Here is a 14,068-nt window from a genome sequence, read left to right on the forward strand (position 1 = left end):
GATCAGCGCCGCCTATCAGTGCCACCTTGTCAGTGCCCATAAGTCCTGCTTTTCAGTGCCGCCTATCAGAGCCCATCAGTGCAGCTCATCACTGCAACTTATCATTGACCATCAGTGCCGCCTATCAAAGCCCTGTGAGTGCCTTGTAGTGCATTTAATCAGTACCCATTACTGCAGTTCATCAGTGCCACCTATCATTGACCATCAGTGCTGCCTATCACTGCAGATCATCAGTGCCACCTATCAGTGTCAGTGTCACACATCAGTGCTGCCTATAAGTGCCCATCAGTGCCGCATATTAGTGCTGTCTCACCAGTGGCACCTTATCAGTGCCCATAAGTGCTGTCTGTCAGTGCCACCTATCAGAGCCCATTAGTGCAGCTCATCAGTGCCACCTATCATTGACCATCAGTGCCACCTATCAGAGCCCTATCGGTGCTGCCCATCAGTGCCCATTAGTGCAGTTCATCAGTGCCACCTATCATTGACCATCAGTGCTGCCTGTCAGTGCAGATCATCAGTGCCACCCATCATTTACCATCAGTGCTGCCTATCAGTGCAGATTATCAGTGCCACCTATCAGTGTCAGTGCCACCCATACGTGCCCATCATTGCCGCATAATAGTGCTGCCTTACCAGTGCCACCTTATCAGTGCCCATAAGTGCTGTCTGTCAGTGACCCCTATCAGAGCCCATCAGTGCAGCTCATCAGTGCCCACGTTTTTTTTAAACGTGTCTTTTTTTCACATTTAGCAAAAAATAAAAACCCCAGTGGTGTTTAAATACCACCAAAAAAAAAAGAAAAGAAAAGGTCTATTTGTATCAAAAAAATGACATAAATCATTGCGTCTTCATTTTATATATTTCCATAAAAATGCCAATCCTCAGCCCCAGGCCCATGTTGCTCTTAATCTGGCCCTGACTGTATTAAGTGTATGAATCGCTTAGTGGGATTTTGCCCTTTGTTGTGACCCACCCACTTACATGGGTAGCGCCTTTTGGTCCCTCTGAGAGGAGTCTCCCCAAATGCTCATTGTTGTGTGTATAATTATATATATATATATATATATATATATATATATATATATATATATATATATATATATATATATATATATATATATATATATATACACATACATACATATACATACACACACACACACACACACACACATACATATACACACACACACACACACACACACACACATACATATATACACACACACACACACACACACACACACACACTGTAGGGGTCCAACACTGCTAGGCTCTGAGGAAGAAGGTATCCCATTTGAAACGCATCAGCCAGCAGTGGCCCTGGATAGCTCTTGTGTTACCATCTGGAGTCTGTTTGTCAATTAACTAATCGTCGTTACCTGGAGATCGTTTGTATTGGCGAACTATTTTCCACATGTTTGCGAGTAGTATTTTTTATCATATTTTCCATTAAAAAAAAAAAAAAAAAACACGTTTAAGGATAATGCACAAGGCTGGTGCACCCTCTTTCTTCTGGTTTGACTACTAGGATTTCCCTATCCTTGAGGGCAGCAAGGTCTGAAGCATTTTCCAGCACAAACTTTTATGCCACATACACACGACCAGACTTTTCGATGGACTAGGTCCGACGGTCTTCCTGACGGACTTTTGGTGGAGGTCAAACGGACTTTCCGAAAAGAACAGACATGGCCACACACGAACGGACAAAGTCCATTTGAAAGCCCATTTGTTTTGAACGTGATGACGTTATACAGGACTAAACAAGGAAGTTCAATAGCCAATAGCTGTCCTTGCGTCGTATTTGGTCTGTTGGACCAGCACACAGATGAACGGTTTTCCCCATTTTAAGTCAGTCGGAATTGAGTCCGTCAGATAGATTTGAAACATGTTCTATTTTTAGGTCTGTCTGATTTTTTTTTCATGAAAAAAACGGCTGGACTAGCCCACACACAATCGGATTGTCCGACGGACTGATTCCGTCGTGTGTACGCGGCATTAGTCTACCTGGTAACTCACTTGTGCGCAGGAGGGTTTGTTTTTCTGCTATCAGCCGTGGAAAATGCTGGTGCTATAAAAATGAGCAAAAGAGAAATGTGAATCAGGCCTAATTGAGTAGAGAGTTTTTTCTTGCACATGCTGCCATCTAGTGCTATAAACAAGAAATTACTGATTAAATAAATAATTTCTAGAGACTGCGTTCAGACACCTTGTGCCCTCCTATGCCAGACCTAGTCACATTAAGGTAAAATATCATTTTTTGTTTATAGTTACAAAAAAGCCATTTTAAAAATGTACAATCAAAAAGTTTACTCTCAGGATAACTTAGTGCTAGAATAAAATGTTATGGCTAGTTTTAGGTAATAGAGTAAAGTATGTGTCACCCCAATAAAAAAAATCTTATATCAATTTTAACATGCAAGTTTGAATCTCAACATTTTTAAATCTGCAGCATTCATTAAATAATACTCGGTGATCCTACCATGAAGGTCCTTTGTCAGCTACCTTCAATTATAGGGAGACAAAGTTCTAGTCCTGTTTTCCTGTTGTGCTCTTGTGATGTTATCATGTCATAAGGCTGTTGGTGGTCATTAAAACTCACCTTGCACAAGTATATTCTACTGTTGTCATTATCTGAAAAACTGACCTAAGAAAAAACATTCATCCATTGCTGGAGTGAATGTAGACAGTAAGTGTGGACAAACAGGTTGGAGCAGATCAGATATCTTAGTAAAAAAAAAAAAAAAAAGGGTGAGTTTAATTGCCACCTTAATTTACCACAGAACCTGTGTAATTGTTATTTGTTTGGTTTTAAAGGGATGAGGTGGCAACCCTAGATGACTTTGTCCCGGCACTGTGCACCATACTAGGCACCTTTCAGATTTCGAGAAGTTATGCACCTCCAACTCATCATGTTATGCTATGGGGACACCCCAGTTGAGTCGTCGCTCTGTGTGTTCATTCAGACAAGGAGCTGCAGTTCTTTCCCACCCCCTTTCTCTCCTTATTGGCTCACTGACTTTGATTGACAGCAGCGAGAGCCAATGTTGCCATGCTGCTGTCTCAGCCAATGGAGAGGGAGAGTCCCGGGCAGTTGAGACTCTCCTGCAACATCGCTGGATCGAGTTGGGCTCAGGTGAGTGTTACGGGGGCTGCTGCACACAGGAGTTACAGCCACAAATTTATTATTTTTATTTTTTTAAGTCAGGAGCTACAAACAGCTGACTTTTAATAAGGACACTTACCTGTCCAGGGAGCCCACGATGTCAGTGCAGGCACCGCCATTCTAACTAAGGGAAACTGATTGGCAGTGGAGCCTTGCGGATTCATAGCCGGTTTCCTACTGCGCATGCACGAGTCACGCATCGCTTTGTGAATGGCCAGCTTGTCTTCTGGGGCACACACAGGTCCTAGAAGACAGCAGGGGAGGGGGACCGCTGCACAAGAAGACCTGATGTCCTGCACCGCAGCCAAGCTGGAATGGAAGTACACTTAGTACTTCTAAAAAAAAGGTAGTTTAGAAAAAAAAAATATCCAAAAAATGAGGGGTGGTCTTTAGTTTAAGACCACCTTTCAAAAGTGGGTGGAACTCCGCTTTAAGGTAAAAACCTTCTGACTTTACACTTTAAGCTTCCTGTCGATGGTGTCCAGTCAGCAGGTAACCATACTGTTCAGACAGACTGGGGATAAGGAGGTATGTGAATGCATAAGGCTCTATTCACACCTGAGCGTAGCGCAGCGCAATTCTTTTTAGAGTTTGTGTTTTTTAGTGGAGCAATTTTGGAGCGACAACATTCATTTGAATTGACCTCCCTCCACTCCAAAAATGCTCCAGAGAAGCTCATGTACCAAACATGGCACAGAGACAGGAGCATTTGGTGTTGTGAATTTTGCAGCGATTATAGCACTTTTTTTTGCTCAACAATCACGACAAAAATCACACTGCGTTTGGAGTGCAGCCCTGCGAATCGCTTTCTGAATGGCCCGGCGGCAGGGGAAGGGGCAGTGGGCCCAAATGTCCAAGTGATCTCCCGGAAGTGGGGACAGGTACCTAATAAACAGGGGGGGTTGGGGGAATGAGACAGATAAGCATAGGTTCCACTTTGGGTGGAATTCCGCTTTAAGAAATAATGGCATCGTAAACACATCTCGCATTTTCCCGCAATTCTGGAATCGCAAGCAGAATCGCAGCGATTCAAATCGTTTAGGTGTGAACGGAGCCTAAAGTAGCATTTTCCCTCAAGTATTGATTCTCAGCTTGTCTCTCTTGAGACCAGGGCTGGACTGGGACAAAAATTTGGCCCTGGACTTCATTCAGACCGGCCTACTTTAATTTTGCAAACACGCACAAAAACAGTATATAACCTATACGCAGTTGCGCAAAAAAAAAAAGTAAAAACATTGTAAGTATAAGTAACTAAGTATAAACGGCTTTTTTGTTTCAGGGTCCCCAGAGAGCCCCAGCCTTGCATAAGGGTCCCCAGAGAGCATCCCCCTTACATCAGGGTCCCCAGAGAGCCCCCCACTTACATCAGGGTCCCCAGAGAGCCTCCCCTTTATATCAGGGTCCCCAGAGAGCCCCCCACTTACATCAGGGTCCCCAGAGAGCCCCCCTTACATCAGGGTCCCCAGAGAGCCCCCCACTTACATCAGGGTCCCCAGAGAGCCTCTTCTTACATCAGGGTCCCCAGAGAGCCTCCCCCTTACATCAGGGTCCCCAGAGAGCCCCCCACTTACATCAGGGTCCCCAGAGAGCCCCCCTTACATCAGGGTCCCCAGAGAGCCCCCCCTTACATCAGGGTCCCCAGAGAGCCCCCCACTTACATCAGGGTCCCCAGAGAGCCTCTTCTTACATCAGGGTCCCCAGAGAGCCTCCCACTTACATCAGGGTCCCCAGAGAGCCTATTCTTACATCAGGTTCACCAGAGAGCCCCCCCTTCTTACATCAGGGTCCCCAGAGCGCCTCTTCTTACATCAGGGTCCCCAGAGAGCCTCTTCTTACATCAGGGTCCCCAGAGAGCCCCCCTTACATCAGGGTCCCCAGAGAGCCCCCCTTACATCAGGGTCCCCAGAGAGCCTCTTCTTACATCAGGGTCCCCAGAGAGCCTCTTCTTACATCAGGGTCCCCAGAGAGCCCCCTTACATCAGGGTCCCCAGAGAGCCCCCCACTTACATCAGGGTCCCCAGAGAGCCTCTTCTTACATCAGGGTCCCCAGAGAGCCTCTTCTTACATCAGGGTCCCCAGAGAGCCTCTTCTTACATCAGGGTCCCCAGAGAGCCCCCCACTTACATCAGGGTCCCCAGAGAGCCTCTTCTTACATCAGGTTCACCAGAGAGCCCCCCTTCTTACATAAGGGTCACCAGAGAGATGTAATCTCTCTGCTGCCTGCGGCTGCACAGTGAGAGTGGAACAGCTGTGATGCAGGGCGGGCGGTGAGAGATGATGTCCTGGCTCTCCTGTGCTGCCCGCCTCATGGCTACAGAGAGGCCACAGCCCGGTAGTGGGCTGTAGCCCTGCGGTTGAGGACCCCTGGGAATCGGGGGGGCTATGGGCCCCAGATTCGGGGCTATAGCCCCAAAAGCCACCCCCTAGCAACGTCACTGGCTGTTCACTGAAACTGGCCCACTGAGCCACCGGCCCACCGGGAAACTCCCGGTAGTCCCAATGGCCAGTACATGCCTGCTTGAGACTGTTATGCAGCCATACTGTATGTTACCTGGAGTCAATCACAGAGACATTGCTGTGAAGAGTCCATGTTTGTGCGCCTTTCATTATTCTTCAGTGTGTTTGTTTTTCGCTATTCTGATCCTCTATTGCAGGTTTGCTTCTGCCTGTTAGATCATTCCACCAATTACCCATTCTGTTGAACAGTTCCCACACTTTAACAAATGCTGTGCCAAAATATTTCTGTTCAGCAAGAGATTATTGTACATTTGTCACACTTTTGTGGCTCAGTAAGATTTACATAGCAATCTTTTAAATCCAAAATGAAAAGACAAAATAGAGGTGGAATGTCTTTCTTGTGACATGGGACATGCCCTCTCGATTAAAGCTGTAGTGCATTCCACTGCGGATTATAGCAAATTATATCAAATTACCCACACTTGAAAGGAAAGATCATTGAGACATAAAGTAAAACCTAAGTTTACAAAAAAAATAAAAAATCAGCACAAGGGATATTATCTGCAGTACCTTCATGGAGATGTGTCCATTATTCTGTAGTGTTGTCCTTCCTCCCTGAAATCTTCCTCCTTTGATGCCCCCCCCCACCCACCATAACCTTTCAGTGTGGAGGGGATTAATAGAACTAAGATAGTGACAGGCGCTTATCAAGAGTCCCTGACTATGCCCACCCTATGCCCCCATTGTCAAAACTGGCTTACCGGTCCACTGTCAAAATTAAGTTGAATTCATTTTTATCTGACTACCTCTGAGGCTGGGTTCACACTATAGAATGCAGTGGCTCACAGCTAGGGTTGCTACCTCATCCCTTTAAAATCGAACACCTTTGAATTACACAGATTCTGAGCCTAATTAAATGCAGATAAGGCACCAAGTGAGTTAAATTACCACCTAAATCAGCCACAGCATATGTTTTCGGGTTTAAAGGGATGAGGTGGAAACCCTACTCACAGCAGGGGTCTGGTGAGTTTCCATTCACCGCATCAGGTCTGATTTCAGCCCAAATTTTGGGCTGAATTCGGACCTGAAACAGACCAAAAGATGTACAGGACCCCTGTGCAATTCGCACTGGAGCCGCTGTGATGTGTGAACTGGCTCCATAGAGAGCAGGTCACAATCTCCGACTAAGCAAATTGAATGTGGGGAAACCCACATCCAATTTGCAATAGTGTGAACCCAGCCTAAGTCCATCCAGGTCTGAAAGAAAATGGAAACATCTGCGTCCTTTTACATTTTTTTGGACCTAAATGTGACAGTTCAGAAGAAAATCAGATGCAAGCAGCTGTTTACATCCGCCCTCCCATAGATCTAATAATGCTCTGGAAAGTTCCACTTTTTAAATGTAGCAAATATACAGTGTGTATGAATACAGATATCATTAAAGTTCCATCTGTTCTGCCCTGCACGGTGCACCGATTCAGTTGGAGACCTGTTCAGGGATGTCCTGCCGATTGGACTGGACATGTGAAAGGGGCCTCTTTTAGATCTGTTTTAGAGGCCTGTAAAAATAAAATAAAAAATAATGCAACTGCCAAAGTTGTTTATATTGCACTAGACTTTATTTAAACCTTTAAGTCTCGGTTCACACTGGGGCGGCTTTAAAGTCACCCGACTCTGAAGCCAACCCGGACAGCGTAAGTCACGCTTGAAAAATTACTTCTTTAATAGAAGTCAATGCAAACTGCTCCGAAGTCCCACCCAAGAAGTACAGGAACCTTTTTCTAATTTGGAGCTACAGGAACCCTTATTTATTATTATTAATTATTATTATACCCTGCAGGACTTATAATGCACCAACAGTTTGCACAGCTCTTTACAACGTGAGTGCAGACAATACAATTAAGAAGGAACCAGAGGGCCCCGTTCGTTAGAGCTTGCAATCTAAAAGGGTCAAGTAATACAAAAGGTAATACCTGTGAGGAATGGGCTGATGGAGAAAATAAAAGTATGGTTGTTAGGTGGAGGCAGGATATGCTTCTCTGAAGAGAAATGTTTTCAGTGATCCCCTAAAAGTGGGGACTGGGGCAGGGAATTCCAGAGGAGGGGAGAGGCTCGGGAGAAGTCCTTGAGGCAAACATGGGAAGAGGTGACAAGGGAGCTAGAGAGCAGGAGGTCTTGGGAGGACCAAAGAATGATTTGGTTGGTATTTTGAGACTAGGCTAGTGATGTAGCTTGGGGCAGAGCTGTGATTGGCTTTGTAAGTTATTGTTAGCAATTTAAATTTAATTTGTTGGGTGAGTGACAGCCAATAGAAGGATTGGCAAAGAGGAGTAGCAGACACTGACTGGCTGGTGAGTTGGATGAGCCTGGCAGCAACATTCATGATGGACCAAAGGGGGGATAGCCTATGTAAAGGTAAGCCAATGAGGAGGGAGTTGCAGTAGTTGAGGTGAGAGAAGACCAGGGAGTGGATTATGAGTTTTAGAGTCTCATTGGTTAGGAAGGGGTGTATTTTACAATGTTGCAGAGGTTGAGGCGGCAAGCTTTGGAAAGTGATTGGATGTGGGGTGAAAAGGAGAGTTCAGAGTCCAGGACTACATCTACAGTAGAACCCTGGCATATTGGGATGGGCTGATGGTTGTACCTTTAATCTTGACAAGTCAGGGGAAAAGGCACACAGGGGAGGAAATATTATGAGCTTGGTTTTGGACAGGTAAAGTTTGAGGAAGTAGTGCGACATCCAGAATGATATGTCGGCCAGTAAATTAGTGATGTTGTGAGCTGAGGGGTAGAGAGATAGATTTGGGTGTCGTCAGTGGAGAAATTATATTAAAAAGCCATGGGAGGCTATCAGCTAACCCCGGGGAGGAGGTGTAGATTGAGAATAGGAGAGGTCCTAGAACAGAACCTTGGTTGGACCCCAACATAAAAAAGAAGAGGAGAGGAGGTGGTAGAATTGTAAGTGACACCAAAGGTGCGGTGGGATAGGTAGGATGCGAACCAATGAAGAGCACAGTCATGGAGACTGAAGGGGGTGGTCAACCATATCAAAATAATTTTCAGGTTTCAGGGAACCCTTGACAAAACCAACCCATTGGTGGTCAGTGGGAAAAACACCCCTTATATTGGTGGTCAGTAGGAAGAATGCTCCCCTTACAGTAGTGGTCATTAGGAAGAATGGAACCCTTACAGTGGTGGTCATTGGGATATTACAGTGGTTCTCAGAAGTCCACCCTCACAGACAGCTAAGGAGATCATTTAGGTTATGCCGCTGCCTATGCCAAGAGGTGTTGGACCTGAATTATGCAGGTACCATCAGATGGGAGGTTAATCAAACTCTGAAGGAACCCTGGTTGAGAATGGCTGATTTATATTAATGCATTGGTTATTTTTAAATATTATGCAAAGGAAACGTAGCAGTGAAAAAGCCCCAGTAGGTTTGTTGTCATCACTCATGGTTCACAGGATTGAAAAAGTGAGCCAAGGGTGTGTCCATTGCTTAAATATTGTTTGCATTAAAGGTTTCCCATCCCATCCCAGAAAGTTGGGATCTACAGTATGTAGAAACACCACAGTCAGTTTTTTCGGAAAATTCTGTTCAGTCAGTTTCTTACATGCTCCTTTGGTTATGGGGCTGGAAGAAGCATCAGTGGGAATACAAGTGCAATGTTGGGCTCTATTGAGAGCTATCGTGGTAGCAGGTGGGGCCTGTAATTTTGTCATGATGCAGCTGTGCTGGCAGAGTATTATACAGCCATGCCAAATTTTAAAAAAATGATAGAAGCCTGTATAGAGAAAGATCCCTAGATTCTGTAAGAAGGGGTGTTGGTGTAGGAGACTACAGGCTGTGACCATGTTTCATGTTATATTAAAAATCCATGTAACATGGAACAAAGGCAAAAAAAAGGCTTTAGCTTTTACAGCCCCCTAGATCTCTAAATTTGCTAAGCAATGTGTTATGTGGTAATTTTTTGGCCCCTGTCATGTAAACATGTAATTTAGGGTGGCTCACGTTCAGGGGGTGGCAGAGCAACAGCTTATAGGCATTCAGGAGGCCATCTTGCCACCTCAGAAGTGTGTGTGTTTTTTTTTTTTACATTTTCAGCCGAAGGAGAACCACAAGCCAACTGCGGTTGCATTGTAGTTGCAGCCTGACCCCATTGACCTCAAATAGGGAGTCTGTTAAATGCAGCATGACAAGTTAAATTTGCCACAGCATGTGCATGGCCCTGGGTACATGTTACGTTGTAGATGGGTGATTGGGAGCCGTAAAACTGCAGCTCAAACACCTGTTTTTGCTTCCCCCTGGCCTCCTGTGTAAATGGCTTGCCTCAGACGGGCGCTGGCATCCATCCTGCATGCAGGCTGCCTTTGCTTTCATGTTTGCATCCACACTGAGCTGTGTGCAAATGGGACACTGCACACCTAAAACAGTCCCCTAATGACAGCGCATGGGGATTCTTCTCCCCCCGTATCCCCTGACTCTTTAAATTGGTGCTGTTGTGTGAGGCCCTGCCTGCCCCACACAGTCACGTCATTCAGTCACATAGATTTGTGAATAAATTAACTACAAGTCCCATCTGCCACAAAGGCAGACACAATTGTAGGTCTTAATGGAATGTGAGTATGATAATCACCACATTCGTATTTAGGGTTGCCACCTGTCCAGGATTCACCCAGACAGTTTGGGTTTTGGATCATCTGTCCGAGTTTCAGTCCATCCGAAACCCGGACACATTATTCAGACCAGGCTGTGGCTCCCCAAGTAACCCAGATAGTCATACACAAATCTGTTGCCGCTGCGGGCAGCTGTTTGAGGTCAGGTTCGGCATCACTGAAGGGTGGGTTGATGATGTCAGCAAGAGCAATTTGGCCGCACCCACTGGTGCGCTCTGTGTGCTACATTTCTACTCTCCTTGGGGCACCCAAATTTATCCCAGGCCTTTTATAATCCTATAGTGTTTACTGAAAAAAGAAACAAAATATTGCCCTGTGCCGCAAAAGTGTTCGGGTTTGGCTTGAAGAAAAGGTGGCAACCCTACTCGTATTCCATTGACACTTCCTTCCACTCTCAAAATTAAAAGTAAGGCCACTGATCGTGGGTGCAGGCTCTTGTGGAAAAAAATAACAGTTATTTGCCTGTGTGCCATTGGGGAGTTTTTTTCTTCACATCCTGTGTTATGGACAAAACAGGAAGTGAGAGGAAATACCTCCAAAGTAAGGGAATGTAGTCACACTGCTGGTGCTTGCTGCTGGGACCCACTGACCTACATATACTCTCAAATGTGACAGGAAGTTACAAGTCTTACTTTGTTTTTTCTGGCCGACCATATACTGATTGGAATAGTTACTCCTATCAGTGGGAGTTCCATCAGTGGGAGTTCTTGCAACCATTGTGGATCTGTCTTTGCCTTTCCTCACCTTGGCTACATCTCAGCCACACATCCTCAGTTTCGCACCGCAGGCCAACACTTGTACAGGCATCTTCCACATTGCCGTCCCCCTCTATCCTGGGTAGTGAATAGCTCAGCACATGTTTTACACTATCGGAGCATCTATGTTTTCTTCATATGTACTTACCATTGAGGCCATGTGGAGAGTAGCTGGTGGGCGAGCAGATACGTTTGGTGTATTCTAAAGTTACAGCTGCGTTTAGAGTATATGCCTGTCCTGATCCTCTGTAGTGGGGGATCACGACGACCATTTGGTAAGAAGTAATTCTCTCTACATGGTGGTGGATTGCACTTTTTGGTTGAAGATACATCTCATCAGTGGATGGATTTTTTTCCTGATTTTTCACGGGTGGATGTGAAACTCTATGGTTACTTTTCCACGGATTATTTGCTTTATTTCATTATGAACTAAAGTTTGGACAATCTCGTTTTACATAAGGGTTTATGATTTTTGTTTTTTAATTTATACACATATATTGATTATCCACAGTGAACTGTGGTGGATTTACATACTTTATAGTGTATAATTTAGGGCATATCAGCCATTTGCAGTCACTCACATTTTACTTTGAATGGTTTACATTTACCCAGACCTAAACCCTATTGAGCATCATCAAATGGAGGGTGGAGGAGTGCAAGGTTTCTAACATCCACCAGCTCTGTGATGTCGTCATGGAGGAGAGGAAGAGGACTTCAGTGGTAACCTGTGGAGCTCTGGTGAACTTCATGCCCAAGAGGGGTAAGGCAGTGCTGGAAAATAATGGTGGCCACACAAAATATTGACACTTTGGGCCCAATTTGGACATTTTCACTTAGGGGTGTACTCACTTTGTTGCCACCAGTTTAGACATTAATGGCTGTGTGTTGAGTTATTTTGAGAGGACAGCAAATGTACACAGCTATACAAGCTGTACACTTACTACTTTACATTGTAACAAAGTGTCATTTCTCCAGTGTTGTCACATGAAAAGATATAATAAAATATTTACAAAAATGTGAGGGGTGTACTCACTTGTGTAAGATACTGTATACTATTCTGATTATTTTGTATACACCCGTGCCCCTCTTTTTTATACTTTTATTTTGGTTGAGGTTGAATTAGATCTTGGCACAGTCATCTACATTATTATTGATTGCTGTGATAGCCTTTGATTTGCTATCATAGTGATCATCATATTATAAAAAAATAAAAATAAATCATAATAATAATAAAAAAAAAATAATAGATAGAACAAAGTTTGATCTAGGTCAGTGTCACAGTTAGTATCAGGATCAAGGTCAGGACAGGCATGTACTGGCCATCGGGACTACCAGGAGTTTTCCGGTGGGCCGATGGCTCAGTGGGCCACTCTGATGCAAGGGGGCTGCTGATGGGACACTCAATGTAAGTGGGTCGGTCTGGATGAAGTCCAGGGCCAAATTTCTGTCCCAGTCCAGCCCTGGGTCAGGATCAGGGCCGTCTTTAAGGCAGGGCAAAAGGGGCAGCTGCCCTGGGCCCTATCATTGTTGTGGGGCCCAAAGCAGCTGCTTCATACTTGCTGACTATCCCAGTTTAAATTCCCTTGAAGTTTTAGTCCTGTGCTGTGTCCTGATATCAAGTGCTGGTACTAATGCTGCCGAGCTCTGCCCTATTGTTGTGTACAGATGACTCACCTGCAGGCCCTGTGTTTACATGTAAATAACCGGCATTCATATGTAAATAGTGGCAGCATTACTAATAAATAGCTGCTGCCGGCTGCATTGATATGTAAATAAAGGTGGCATTCATATGTGTATCATGCTCCCCTGCAGTGAGGAAATTATGTACTGTAAATTCTAGCAACCAATCAGTGAGCAGTATTACTATACAGTAATTTCTAGCAACCAATTAACAAGCAGAAATCATTTGCTGTAACCTCTAGCAACTAATCAGTGAGCCGTAATGTGTGCTGTAACCTCTAGCAACCAATCATTAAGCAGTAACGTAACCACTGGCAACCAATCACAATTGCTGCCTGATCTGATACAGTAAACTGATTTTAAGTCTAGCTGCTATTGTATTGTCTCAGAGCAGGTAGAAATTGCATGGGGGGGGGGGGGGGGGCCCAAGAATTTTTTTTTCCCAGGGTCCAATCAATATTAACCACTTCAGCTCCGGACCAATAAACACCTTAAGGACCAGAGGTCTTTTTGCAATTTCGCACTGCGCTGCTTTAACTGGTAATTGCGCGGTCATGCAATATTGCACCCAAACGAAATTTGCGTCCTTTTCTTCCCACAAATAGAGCTTTCTTTTGATGGTATTTGATTGCCTCTGCGATTTTTTTTTTTTGCGATATAAATGGAAAAAGAGCGAAAATTTTGAAAAAAAAAGATATTTTCTTCTTTTTGTTATAAGAAAAATCGAATAAACTAAATTTTAGTCATACATTGAGGGCAAAATTTATTCAGCCACATGTCTTTAGTAAAAAAAATGTCAATAAGCGTATATTTTTTGGTTTGCGCAAAAGTTATAGCGTCTACAAACTAGAGTACATTTTCTGGAATTTACACAGCTTTTAATTTATGACTGCCGATCTCATTTCTTGAGGTGCTAAAATGGCAGGGCAGTACAAATCCCCCCCAAATGACCCCATTTTGGAAAGTAGACACCCCAAGGAAATTGCTGATGGGTATGTTGAGCCCATTGAATATTTATTTTTTTTGTCCTAAGGGATTGAATAATGACAAAAAAAAAAAAAAAAATTTTTTTTACAAAAAGTTGTCACTAAATGATATATTGCTCACACATGCCATGGTTATATGTGAAATGACACCCCAAAATACATTCTGCTGCTTCTCCCGAGTACGGGGATACCACATGTGTGGGACTTTTTGGGAGTCTAGTCGCGCACGGCACCCCGAAAACCAATCACCACCTTCAGGATTTCTAAGGGTGCAAATTTTTGATTTAACTCCTCACTACCTATCACAGTTTCGAAGGCCATAAAATGCCAAAATAGCACAAAAC

Source organism: Lithobates pipiens, unplaced genomic scaffold (assembly GCF_037356315.1).
Source record: "Lithobates pipiens isolate NorthernLeopardFrog02 unplaced genomic scaffold, aLitPip1_a1.2 Scaffold_10, whole genome shotgun sequence".
Taxonomy (NCBI): Eukaryota; Metazoa; Chordata; class Amphibia; order Anura; family Ranidae; genus Lithobates; species Lithobates pipiens.